Consider the following 14,717-nt stretch of genomic DNA (forward strand, 5'->3'; position numbering starts at 1 on the left):
AATGTAGTTCATTTATTCGGACCAAGTTAAGTACATCAATGTGTTTGTAAAAACAACGAGAAGTTTCTTAGTCGGAAATTCGTCGGGTCATTAAACTAAATGATTTTAGCGTTTAAATTCACTTAATACCTAAAATATAACAAACTGTTTCGTTTAAACAAACCCGTGATTTCACGGGTCATTTCACTAGTACAAATTTAAATACTGAAATTGGATTATTATTTTTTTTGAGCACACGTGAAAAGCTCCAACACGTTTCCTTCTAAATCAAAAAAAAAAAATATTCGCCTTGTTCACAGGCTTTATTCCTCGACTTGCACAATATCTGCCACGCCTTTCAGTCACCTTCTCAGCTCTATTTCAAATTCAAAAATACCATAAAGAACCCAATTGTTGAAATCAGGTCGAGTTATAAACAAATTATAAGGCAATTTAGATTTTTATATGCTATTTTTTTTTACGAATAACGAACCAGAAACTTAGAGAGAGAGAGAGAGAGAGAGAGAGAGAGAGAGAGAGACGTGGGTTTAGTAAGAGAAAGCTTGGATGCTTCAATTTTTGGAGGAATTGAAAACTAGGGTTTTGAGAAATCGCAATTGGGGCTTGACCTAACGCCATGGAGGTGAATTTTCTGCATTTCATCACCATCTTCATCCCTCAAAGATTTGGTAAGAACCCTAATCTTTACTTTTATGTTTTATTAAATGTTTGTTATGATGATTTGAATATAGTGTAGTTATTTGTTTGAGTAAAAGATTTGGTGTAAATGTGTCGATAAATCTGTAACAATAAATGATGAATTCAGTATTATGGTATTAAGTAACAATAACACAATCCTTTACTCTTAAAGTTGTTTATAAGTATTTTCTTCTATGCACACAAGGGGTTTGTATAAATGATATAGATGATTTTTCTTTTTGTTGGCCGACTATGCAATTTAGATTTGTACTTTTTCAGCATGATTATAAGTAATACATAAACTGCTTATTCATTAGCTCTTCCCAATCAGTTTTGGTCGGCATTACTATAAGTAATACATAAACTGCTCCAATACGTACTAATTTACTGACCTTTATGTTATCCCTTTTCAGGTTTTAGGTCTGCTAACATGATATAAGATCTGATATAACATTGTGTCAATACTGATGCAGGCTATGACACACTGATGTTATCCATCAAGAAGTTGGGTACGTAATCATTGATACTACAATCATGATATAAGTTGCTGTTAAAACACATCTATTTTTGACACTAATAGATCTGATCAAATGAGTTGCTGTTAAAAAGGTCAGGCCTCATGAAATTCGTTTGCAGGGACAATAAAATATAAGTTGCTGTTAAAAAAGGTAAGGCCTCATGAAATTCGCTTGTAATTTCCTACTCCTTATGGAATGGGTCAAAAAGTTAGTTGTCACTTAGTTATGGAATTGGTAAAAAGTTCAAATGCCTACTACCTCTTCTAAATTGATTAAATTCAAAGTTAGTTTATCATATTAGTGTATTATTTGCATTCGATAATGTTATGCATAAGGTGATGTTCATGATACACACGAGTCTTTCTAAAGACATTTGCTCATGGCTTGCATTAAGAACTGTAATATGTTTTAGCTGATGATGAACTTTTTGATTTATGTAGCTACCATGTGAGTATGTTATACTTCAAGTGTTTAGATGGACACTGAGTCAAGATTTGTTGTTGTTGTTGTTGTTGTTGTTGTTGTTGTTGTTGTTGTTGTTGTTGTTGTTGTTGTTGTTGTTGTTGTTGTTGTTTGTTCTATTCGTAATCAAATGGGTTATATGAATTTTTAATTAAAATAGAGCCTGTGTGTGCAATTTAATCAAATGGATCAGAAGGAATTGTAATTGAATCTCATGGTTCATAGCACGATCTGTCAATATATTTAATCTATCATGCTTACTTATTTTTGTATATGGTTACTATGAAATATAGTTGAGGATTGAAGGCTTCAAAAGATACTTTGTAATTAGTGGATGTCGAGTAAGGAGGTGGGCGGTTGTGGCCAAGAACAAATCAAAAGTGTTAATTCTAGAATAAGCTTTAATTCATGTTTAGGTTAAGATATGATTGAGGACAATAGGTTTAGAGTGAAGGTGATGTTGATAAATGTATGAATATGAATAAGAACATATATGAATATGAATAAACTTGTTTATTGAATCTATAATTATGATCTATACAATACAATGCCAATGGAATCAATATCGAAATTGATCCACAGCTTTCTTCAACAATCAACTTGATGATGATCAAGTTAATGTCACAAGTAATCACAAGTCTCTCAATGTGTTTGAGAGAGTTTGGGGGAAACACACTTTTTGTGTGTGTAATTGTGAGCTAGGGATGGAAGGCTTATGATTCTAACGGATGGAAATGGTATTTATACCTCATACCATTTACTTACAATTAAGGACTTAATCATAAAACTTAGCCTACTTAATCATGTCACGACCCGGATAATTCCGACTAATTTTAAACCAAACTCTCGATATGATTTAATATTCTTGACACGATAAGAGAAATCTGTAAGGTTGAGTCTCAAAAAGTCTGAACTGTTTCATATATTCTTTTGACCTTCGATCATCCCCGACGATTCACGAACCATTATTTGTAAATAAATGTGCATACATATAAAAATAAATATAAATATATGTATAGAATATATTAAATGATTGTAATACTCGTGGGACGTTTCGAATAGTATTTAGAGAAGTTAAATTCAAACTTATGTAATTTTAAAATAAGCGGTGATTCGGAAATGAGATATATAAATTATAGGGTTATTAAATATATATTTACGAGCTATTTGTTAAATTTTAACAATTAATATTTTTGCTTAAGATTTTCCTAAAGACTTTTTATCTGCCACTGATTAACAACGGGACACGAAATAATACCCTAAATCATATGATGATTAATATGGACCGCGGGCTTCACTATATTGAATTCTATTCTGCACATGAGTTATTATGAATTATTATAATTTTTATATATAGAGAAATAGAGATATGTGTGGAAACCAATCATCACACTAATTTCCTTGTCTGCCATATTTCTTTTGTTAACTTCGAACCCCATCAACAGATTGATTGTTACCAACTACAAATTTCAATCGCTAGATGTAAAGTAAGATTATTATTATTAATTATTTAATTTACTATATCATTATTTATATATATACAGATACATATAGAATATTTCAACATACACAAAAACCACATACAACACTTGGGTTTTATGATCTATGTCCCTTGATTCTTTAATTCCATCACCACCGGCTATTAACACCTTTATCTATCCCTTCTCCTTATCCTATTTTCTTTGTGAAACCATTAAACAATCCATCATAGCATCAATCACTTTGATCACTGTGTTCAATCAGCACCATGTTATTTGATGACTTGTGAGTTATCAAACTTCTACTGCAGCTCCCATATTCGTGTTAGAAAGTTGCTGCAATCACCTCAAAACCACCACACCACAATATCAACATGAATACTACAAATCTATCACCAAGTTCACGAACAAAGTTGTTGTTATGCTATGTTTCTGTTCCATCTACAAAGAACCACCATAGTTTCGGTTAGTTAATCATCGAAATTCCCACCGGAAACCACCCAGCTGCAGCTACTGTTGTAACTATTTCTGTTCGAAAACCCATCACAAACCACTCTTCATCATCCTAACTATCCATCACTGTCACTTTTGGTTCATAAAATCCACTCAACATAACACCCATCGAGTTCCATTCGATTGTTACAGTCACTGCAGTCCTGCTTATTTGAATCACCACCAAGAACAACCTCTTCTCTCTCTATCCTCTCTCTCGAGTTTTTCTGTTTAGGTTTGAAGAAACCCACGACTACTATGAACACAAACACCCTACGAATTGATCTCACAACCAACAAACACCACAGCTATAACAGTCGTTCGTGCTTCTGTTCCTATTACAGCAAATAAATGATTGAAAAAGAAGGAACGAACAAGAACCTGTTTCAATTTCTTTTCTGATCGAGCACAACCATCATCATCGTCTTCATAATTCATCACCACATATTTATTTTCTTTTTCTGATTCGAACACAATAATCTAAACCTCCATCAGACGCCATTAATTGAAGCAAACATATTGTTGTTTGATTGTTTGATTTTTGATGAATCAACGAAACCCTAATTTGTGTTATCATCTTCCTGCGTGCTCTGTTACTTCGATCTGTTTTGGAGAGAGAAACAAAACCATGGGATTTATTTATATATTAGGTAAACCGTATTATTATTAAATATTATTATTATTATTATTGTTATTATTATTATTATTATTATGATTATTATGATTATTATTATTATTATTATTATTATTATTATTATTATTATTATTATTATTATTATTATTATTATTATTATTATGAACATAGTATTAATATTATTAAAATTATTATCATTATTATTACTATTATCATTATTTTATTACTAGTATTATCAATATTATTATTTTTACAACAAATAAATATTTTGTATATAAAATTATACTTATAATAATATTACATATTATAAACATATTTTTTTATTTTAAATCTTCATATATAACAAATGATGTATTTTTAATATTATTAGTGTTATCATTATTGTAGTATTACTATAATCATAATTTTAACAAAGAAATAATAGTTTTATAAAAATATAGTTAATACATATAACCTAACTACATTGATATTTTATATTAAGTATTTATAAAATAAATATAGTTAATTAATTAATGAAACATATAATTTATTAAAATAACAAATATATCATTAATAATAATAGTATATAAATTTGTTCGATTACAATGTGTTAATAAATATAATTGATATAGGTTCGTGAATCCGAGGCCAACCCTGCATTGTTCAATATAGTCATATGTATTTTTACTACAAAATACATTAGGTGAGTTTCATTTGCTCCCTTTTTAATTGCTTTTGCAAATATATTTTTGGGCTGAGAATACATGCGCTGTTTTTATAAATGTTTACGAAATAGACACAAGTACCTAAAAATATATTCTACGTTGAGTTGTACCACTGGCATACTTCCTTGTAGCTTGGTAACTACTATTTACATGGGTATTGTAAATGCGAATCCTGTTGATAGATCTATCGGGCCTGACAACCTCAACCGGACTGGACGACCAGTATTCAACGGTTGCACAGTACTTCGTTTTGGTGACTACACTTGGTACGGTGTAGTGAGATTTCATAATAAAGGGAATATGCGACGTTGATTAAATGTTAAGTATGGTTACCAAGTGCTCAACCACTTAGAATGCTTTACATACACTTGCGAGTGTATTATGTTTATGATTATGAAATCTTGTGGTCTATTAAAATATTGAAATGATTGTTATGATAAACCTATGAACTCACCAACCTTTTGGTTGACACTTTTAAGCATGTTTATTCTCAGGTACGAATTAAGTCTTCCGCTGTGCATTAGCTCATTTTAAGGACATTACTTGGAGTCGATCATCGCAATGGGACCAAATGTTGATGACTTTGTCCAGATGGATAAGGACGGGTCGTTTCAAATCACCAATCATATATCTATTAATCACTAGGAATTTCTATTCCTAACAATCTCCCCCTTAGATATATGATGTGATTGATAATCTTCATCTTCTTGATCAATCTTGTAAACTTGTACGATCTTGATCTTTGAAGATGAATCTTGATAAATCTTCAACTTGAGACTTCTTTGAAGCTCTTTTAATGCTGAGGAGTATATAAAATACGTTGAGCATATATCTTTAACCTTTGTGGTACACTGCAGCATTCGTCGAATCTTTATCTTTCTTGAAATGCTTGAGGAAAGAGAATATGAGTGACATTTGAGAGGCATGTGATTCGACTTTATGTCTCCGGAGATCATGAAGATAATCTTGTGCTCCCCCTCAGATGTAGAGTGGTAACTTTCATTGCTCCCCCTCAAACAAAAAACTTTTGTAAACTAATACTCTGAAGTCTTGACATTTTGTTGCATTGAATCCGAGTAGAAGAATCTTTCTAGATGTCTTGTAATTTGTTGGATATGACAATATCATCGTTCATCAATACATTCTCCCCCTCATAATTAACTTGAATCTTCATGGTCATCATGCTTAGTTGATTGATGTGAAAAATTACGTACAAACATTTTGGGTAAAGGAATGTGTCAACCACAGCAAAACCTTGGTTTTAGGTTTGCGACACGGTACAAGTATCAAGCCCTAACAAAATCACCTCAGGTTAAAAGAGGCAAGATGGGCAAGACACAGGAATTTACGTAATAAAAATTTGATCCTCAGGGAAAACAGGATCTTCAGAAAACGTTTTTGGTTTTGTAAAAATCAAGCAAGGTGTTACACTAGACATGTTTAAAATGGTCATGCCAGTTGTTATACTAGGCAAGTTTTCTTTAATAAAACATTTTCCGGATTTGGGGACCTCACCGGTATTGGTTGGTCCGGGAGTTACCTCAGCGGATGGTGAGGATGACTGATAATCGAAGTTTCAGCTGCCGTTAGCAAGCTATCCGCCCCATGATTGAAGTATCATGGAACTTTTGTGCGACTTTGCCGCTCTTGGTTATACCAAGCCTTCCAACAGTACCTAACACCGTATTGATGTCGGTAGAAATCGATGTAATGTATGAAGATGTTACATCGAGTCCCGAAGTCATTGATATGTTATGAGGTGACACATCTCTTTCAGTTGTTGCACTCTCCAAGAAGTGTATGTAGTCAGTATTAGAAGCTGACTGATCTTTAAGGAGATCATCCTTCCGGAGGTCTGATAAATTTACCGAAATAGTGTCATATTGCCTCTCCGTTGGACGAAACAGATCTTCCTCATCAAGAAAAGTTTGACCTCCAGGCCCTGTTTGATGTTGAGGCTCAACCCCATCATTTTGATGAGTGTCACCAGGAGGACTTCTAGCCGATACGCAGGGTTCCTTTTCAAGATTTTTCGAAACCCCTTCGGCCATTCTGGACTACAACTTCTGACGTAAGCCAGACAATTGTGTCTTATAGGAAGACTTTACTTCCTTTTGAGGTGACTTTACACCTTTATTAATTGACACTCCCCCTTGAAACAAGGCCGGTCCTCTTGTTTATGTATAACCTCAATAACTGATGAATTGACGATTCAGCCTGCGAGAAAAACACTAAAGAACGGGTTTTGCACTGTTATATGTACAAAAGCCATAGTAAAATAAAGCAAAATATTTTTGGTTTTCAACATTTAAGAATAACAAAACATATTTTTAGGTTTTGATTTTCGAAAATAAACCAAAAATATTCACAAACTTTTCCTTTCTAGGAAACATTAATTCGATGAATTTTCAAAAATCATAAAACCGCCATCATTGAACTCAAAATCATGAAATCTAAGTCTTGACTGTTTTAGCTTCAATTGACGACTGGCGAAGCTTTTATGATTGTTAATAAACCTGATACACTTCTCAATTTGATCCAAAACAACATAATCAGGTTGATGCTACAAAAGTCAACAGAAGTCAAACGGTGAAGAACACGAGCAAAAATAAATGAATTGAGCTCTGAATCTGATCTGGATCGATGAAGGAGTGCTTCTTTCGCTCTGATACCACGTGTTAACAATTGATTATCCACGGCTTTCTTCAACAATCAACTTGATGATGATCAAGTTAATGTCACAAGTCTCTCAATGTGTTTGAGAGTGTTTGGGGGAAACACACTTTTTGTGTGTGTAATTGTGAGCTATGGATGGAAGGCTTATGATTCTAAGGGATGGAAATGGTATTTATACCTCATACCATTTCCTTAAAATTAAGGACTTAATCATAAAACTTAGCCTACTTAATCACCAATCATATATCTATTAATCACTAGGAATTTCTATTCCTAACAAAAAGAAATACTTAGCATTATGGATAATTGTGTTTGGGTTTGGTGTAATTTATGTTTATACATGGATAGATGCAGGGCATCAGCAAAGAAGTGAAGAAGGGTTGGTAAGTATGTGTGATCAAAGAGCAAGAATGTTACAAGATCAATTTAGTGTTTGTGTTAATCATGTTCATGCTCTTGCTGTTTTAGTTTCTACTTTTCATTATTTCAAGATTCCATCAGCTATTGATCAGGTATGAACCTTTTTTTTTCAACTCTCAGCATTTTAGCTTTTATGTTTGTTTGTCACTGTTTGTGAGTTTTTCCCTCCTTTTTAGGGTAATTCATGAAACAAAATTTCAGCTGGGCTTATTTTATAATTGGAGGTCTCCCTATTTTTAGTATAAAAAAATTGATTTTCGAGTTTATTTGTAATTTTACATTTTCTTTAAATTTGAAGGTAACCCACAAAAAATTCATCAATAAAGTTAAGTTCTTGGTTTAGTTGGTTGAGATTTTGTTTATTTGTTACCGAGTTTTCTTTTCTGTGTCTTTTTAAGATTTCCAAACTTCAAACTTGTGAGCTTTCATTTTTTGTATTTTTTTTGTTTAAATTATGGAGTGGAGTTGCATATGCACCAAGGTTAATGAATTAAGATCGGGACGAATTCGAATGACAACACAGCGGGACGATAAGAACAATGGTGGACAAGGAAAGTAACATATGAATGGATTATGATAGTAGCATAAGTAATATATATATATATATATATATATATATATATATATATATATATATATATATATATATATATATATATATATATATATATATATATATATATATATATATATATATATTGTATAAGTTTGAGTAAATTTTTTTTAGTACATGTTTATTATATAACGTATCATTAAAAAAAAGTTTCCTTTAAAAACTCGTGAATTCACAGGTCTTTGCACTACTTATATATTTATTACTTAAACAAACTATATATTTATTACTTGAACAAACTACGTTGGTGAAATTGAGTTTATTGTTGTTGGATATACTTTTAAACAAATAAGACCATGGATAATGCAGCGTTTTTACCCCTGATGCCCATGATGTGTCGTGAGAAACGCCCCACAAACGCCCGGAATGAGGCGTTTGTGGGCGTTTGTGTTGGGGCGTATGTCAAGAAAGCACGGGCATAAAATGTGCGTTTGTGATTTTTTTTTTTTTTTTTAATTATTTTCTACCTTTTTCACCACTTTTTAATCCAACCTTCAATTATATTTTGACACATCACCCACAAACGCCCTTACAAAAGCCCCCCATTACAACTCCCTCCAAAATGTCATGGCCCAGTCACAATTTTTCCCCAAAAAAGTGCACCTCACCCACTCCACATCACAATTACCAATATCTGTGTCTAAGAATTTAGCAATTTGAACAAGCGTTTGACTTATTTTTACGAATAATTTTTTCCAACGTGGCGCGAACATGGTGGGGAAATAAATATACGATGGATCTTCCCGCCACAAAATCTGACAGTGGGCCACACCTCACCAAGGTCGATATGATTTGACACGTGGATTACAGCTCATGTGACTGACAATCATCACCCAATTAATTTTGTTCTACGGAGTATAAAATTTCCCCATTCTTGTTAGTTAAATAGATTAAACGAGATAAGTATATATATATATATACTTAGATTTAAGAGCCCGTGCGTTGCACGGGGACTCTTCCGCAAACAATCTTGAATTTTAAAATGGTATATATCAATTAACGATGTGATAATGTTGAAAACCATATTAAATGTAATTACCGCTCCCTTAAAGAAAATAACTTATTATTTTATTATTTTTTTACTTAAAGTATCAAAATAAGTGACCAAAACAGTTAATACCATATAAACTTAAAATGACACTATCTGAAATAATAGTGTACCATTTTGAGAATAACACCATATTAAATGATGGCATTGTGAATGTTGAATTATTCAACTTGGTACATAAGTACATATCACACAAAAATTTGCGCTCTCCTTATAAATGCTTTCACAAAATATTTTTCCTTCAGGCAACTTCAAACATCAAGAAATCTATAGCAGGTAGGTAGTAGCTGCAACTTGTATGGCTAAATCATACTCAAAATACAAGGAGAAACCAAAACTCGGTGCAGCGGATTGCGAAAGACCAAATGTCCATGACCCATTATTTACATAGAGTAATGAATATTGTTGAAAATAAAAATAAAAAACTTAATTTAGAGTATGTGATTGTAAGGCTACCTATCAAATAAAAATAATTCAGCTGACTTTTGGTATTGGTACAAATGAATGTGAATTACCTTAAGCGGTTCAGGATCACCCTCCGTTGGCACCTGAAAACATGCACCTGTACAGCCAAAAATGTTTAGACCAAAAATTATATGGACTAAACTTGAGATGAATGACTACAAAGAAAGGCATAACAAATATGCAATATTTAATAATGGAATCTACACCGGGTTGAGATTAGGCCTACTAAAACACTCACGAGCCGATCTCGAGTTTAATACTAATACAAATATCGGGTTAAGTTCTATCATACTTAATTAAGTTAAAAGTCATATTATTCAAAATTCATGTACGCAAAAAGTCACAATTAAACTGGTAAGAGTATGTTCTACAAATCATGAAACTGATTGTATTCATGTAATACTCTTAGATTCGTCTATACCATATGATCATTCTAATTTCTGATAATTCAATTTGAAAATGGTAAAAGATTCCTAAACTACATCTAACCAGACTCTTTGACTATAACATGACATTTGATGGATGTATAATATATAGAAAGGAAGATTCAATTGTATAGCTGCATACCTTGATCAGAAACGTTAAACCCAGTTAAAACCCAGGTAAAGAAAGTGTAACTTCATACCTTGATCGTAATATCTCCAGACATAGTAAGAGCCCGTGCGTAGATAGGTAATTTAACAAACAATGATAAGAGCCTGTTCATTGAAACTTATACAATTATAGAACACTGAAATGATCAAGTGACTTCATCTTCAAAGAAAGTACATAGTTTGAGCATGAAAAACATATCATAGTATTTAAATAACTACTCCAGTAAGGTGTACCTGACTAAGTGAGGGATTGGCCATCACAGCACCATCTTTGAAGGGGATCTAAGTATCTAGAGCAGGCTATTCGCATGCTGTAACTAACGAAAAAATTACTTCCTTCATCTGACTCGGGTATTCTGAAAGACCAGAATGCAAGAATCCTTGTTCTTAACAAAGTCTACATAGAAACAAAATATAAAGCTTCTCCAATCAAATGAAGCAATTTGACTCAACATTTACACAAGTTCCATAATGTTACATAACTAAAGATAAACTTAAGTACAAAACATACTTGTTGTTAAAACGTTCAGATTGAGTTTGCTTAAACAAAAAAAAAAAAAACATATTAAAGATATAAAAAAACAAAAAAATAAAAAAAATTTCTCCAATTTATAAGTTGATAAAAATGATCACAAAAACTATATTACAACAATAATAATCTTAACTATTTTTTTAAACAAATCAGAAAGTTTTAAGCATGTAAATAAAATTTGAGTGGGCCTTCAGCCCATTCGACCCATTTGACATGTTTCCTCTTCTCTTTTATCAAAAAAAAAAAAAAAAAAAAAAAACTTAACCTAAAAATTTATACCAAGTTGAAGAGATGAATACAACATTTGACTTATACCCTTTTTGGTTAAATATTTTAGCTCAACCTAAAAAATCAAGCACACCCTAATCAACCCATTTGTATGTGAATGGTTTAGAATGACAACTTGACTTCGTCATAACGTTCATACAACAAACATCAATGGCATAACAAAAAGATATATCTACACTAATAAAGCCAAAGATATCACTTCTTTAATTGAAAAGATACCTCTTGAGTAATTTGACTGTGCTTTGTTAGGTCCTCTGGAACTGGATAGCAATTTGCATCAGATGCTTCACAATTTTTCAATATTTTTGTCTTTGCCTGCTCTCCGGAAAAGATATTGAGTGATAAGGTTTATTTTTTATTTTTAAAAAAACACATAATACTTACTGACCTCATGTGCAGATATGAAAGCCCGCCATAATTCATTAATAAAATTTAACCAAAGCTTTATATTAGAGTTGGATTATATCCAAGACTAATTAACGGACAAAGTAAATAAAAATGACTAACAATAACCTTATACGTAATGTAAAAGCATAAACTCCTAAAATTATTTAATTCAAAATTATTATGTTAAGTAAATGATGCAAATTTCTTCTCCTTTGGATGATTTCTATTCCGACCCGTTTGCCAGGCATACTTAAGACCTACCTTCTCCACCTTATACCATCATTCCCCATAACTTGAAATATAAGTAACCAAAAATAACAGGTAACAGCAAGTATGATATAAACTTTAGACAAAGGTCCTAGACACAAAAGAATAGAAATGTATCCTAACAATCAAATATCAAGTAAATAAAGAAGTTATACATTGCTTGAGTGATCTATTTTGTTTATTACCAACGTATACATAAACATAGATCATACACTTCTATTGCCAAGATGGGGCCTGTCTCAGAAAGCTATACATTATCTCCTTCGGATGAATTTTCGATGAATATCAAATGATTATCCAATGATTATTCAACCCTTACAACTCATGTAAGATTCTTTTACTACACTTACCTTTGAACTATTAGATAGATTTTCACAAGAATGAAGTGTTTAATCTTACAGAGTTACAGATTAAGGACTCCCAAAAGTCCCATTATAGTTAGCAAAAATTTCTTATTTATAACCAATCCATTTTTGTAACTAACCTCCGTAAATATCGGCTAAGAAATAGAGAATGGCTATTGCACACACTATTCGTATATGTGCAACAACCTTTTGCTACAATTACTAATGAGAATGAGTCATATGTACAATAGTCTTTGTTCTAAATACACATTAGACTATGCGTACTTGTATATAACAATCAATGGACAATAGCCATTAGCGTCATATAAGCAATACACACGTCATATACGCAAGACACCTACTGCTATGTTATATTTCTCATAAGTGTTTATAACGTTAAGTGATCTCAGTTACATACCCAAATCAGCATGTTGAACCCAATTAGGCCCCAAAGCGAAGCTACATAGATCAACAATAACACAATTTACCCACTTAAAAGTAAATGGGTCAAAATTGTCATCATTACTTATACTACATACACATTAAAACTAAAACTCAACAGTACAAAAGCACTCAGAGACATTTTGCACTTAGTATTACACAAACAACAACACCAAAACCTTATGTGAAATCTTTATAACAGTTAGGATAAGCACCTTGTTGAAAATTTGTATAGATTAATTTTAGAGTTAACCTTTGAATATTAAGTAACGATGTTGAATCAGTGGTTAAAATTTAAATTAAAGATTGATAGAACTTTTTAGAATTAACGATTTCAGTTTTCTCTGTCTCTTAGTATCCTAATCAAGTAACCCGATTTTCAGTCTATCAAATACACTTGATCAAAAACTAACGGGTGATTATTTATTGTTGTTTACCATATAAAGTTGATCAAAAGGTAAAAAACAGTAAGGGAAAACATACTTTATAAATCATATATGATTTAACAACAAAGATATACGGAGTAGTATAAATGTTATTAGCAATAGCAATAAACAAATATATAATTGACAGTTTGACACTAATTAGAGTTTTCAATGATGATGAATATATGTTATTACCTGCTATGGATAGATGTACATTACTGATTATGGGTTGTTGATAATATCTTCAAACTTGTAGAGGATAAGATTGATTGAAATGTTGAATCGAAGATGAAGATCATCTGCATTCGAATTAAAACGTGATAAGATATTCATTCATGCATTTAATCAAACACTTGATGTGTAACAAAAAAAATCACATGTCAATCAATACATTTGTATTCTTCAAACAAACCTAATTAAAAATCTTGTTACAAAGACAATATTCATCACTAAGGTTATTGAAACCATCTGAAGTCAGCAACTAAAAAACCAAATCATATGCTAAAATGGAATTGAAATCAAATAAACCATAATCATATTAAGAATTTTATCAATAAATTCAAGTTTGCAATTAGAGTCTGGTCTAAAAACGGATTCAAAGGAAGATGAAACCTGAATGCCTTTATTCATAAAGATAAATCAAAAGCTGTATGTTCTTGAGAATTGAGAAAAAATTGAATCGAGTAATTGGTTGCAACCCAGGTCATTTAGATATAATTCAAGCCTGATACAGATTTTTGTGAATTGATCGGTTTATCAAACACGACCGATTGTGAGATTGAGAATAACGGAATCCGGTTGAAGATGAAGTTTAATAATGGACAAATAATTGAGATTTGTGGATTTTGAAATTTGAAACCCTAAACCGATTTCAAGACTCGTATCACAATCTTATGTTTTTTCTTCCTTGCCCTAATTTACGCTCCAGTGTATAATTACGATTTCATCACGATTTAGGGTAAATATTTGAAAAACCCTAATTTTAAAAAAACGATAGTTAAGCGGCCTTAAAAAGCACGCGTGTCATTTTCTTGTAATTACTGAAAATAATTAAAAATAATGAGAAAAAAGATAACGTTGAGGTACACCAGGAAGCGCCATATGGATATATCTTACAGGTTTAGTAAGATAGAATATATATATATATATAGTGAAAGGATCCCTAGAGAACTAGAGTATGTAGAGAATCCATAGAACTCATAGATTAAACTTCAATCTATGAAAAAAAAATACAATCTGGAAAAAAAAAACT

General features: G+C 31.7%; 1 long non-coding RNA gene across 1 annotated transcript; it reads right to left on the reverse strand.

The window, feature by feature from the left end:
- Nucleotides 1–10,074: 10,074 nt before the first annotated feature.
- LOC139862859 (uncharacterized) lies at nt 10,075–14,416 on the reverse strand. Its single transcript, XR_011764305.1, has 6 exons — nt 14,078–14,416; nt 13,661–13,764; nt 11,821–11,916; nt 11,016–11,178; nt 10,814–10,886; nt 10,075–10,285 (listed from the first exon to the last, which is right to left on the reverse strand). It is a non-coding gene; the product is annotated as an uncharacterized lncRNA (long non-coding RNA).
- Between the last annotated feature and the right edge of the window lie 301 nt (nt 14,417–14,717).

Source organism: Rutidosis leptorrhynchoides, chromosome 1 (genome assembly GCF_046630445.1).
Source record: "Rutidosis leptorrhynchoides isolate AG116_Rl617_1_P2 chromosome 1, CSIRO_AGI_Rlap_v1, whole genome shotgun sequence".
NCBI lineage: Eukaryota > Viridiplantae > Streptophyta > Magnoliopsida > Asterales > Asteraceae > Rutidosis > Rutidosis leptorrhynchoides.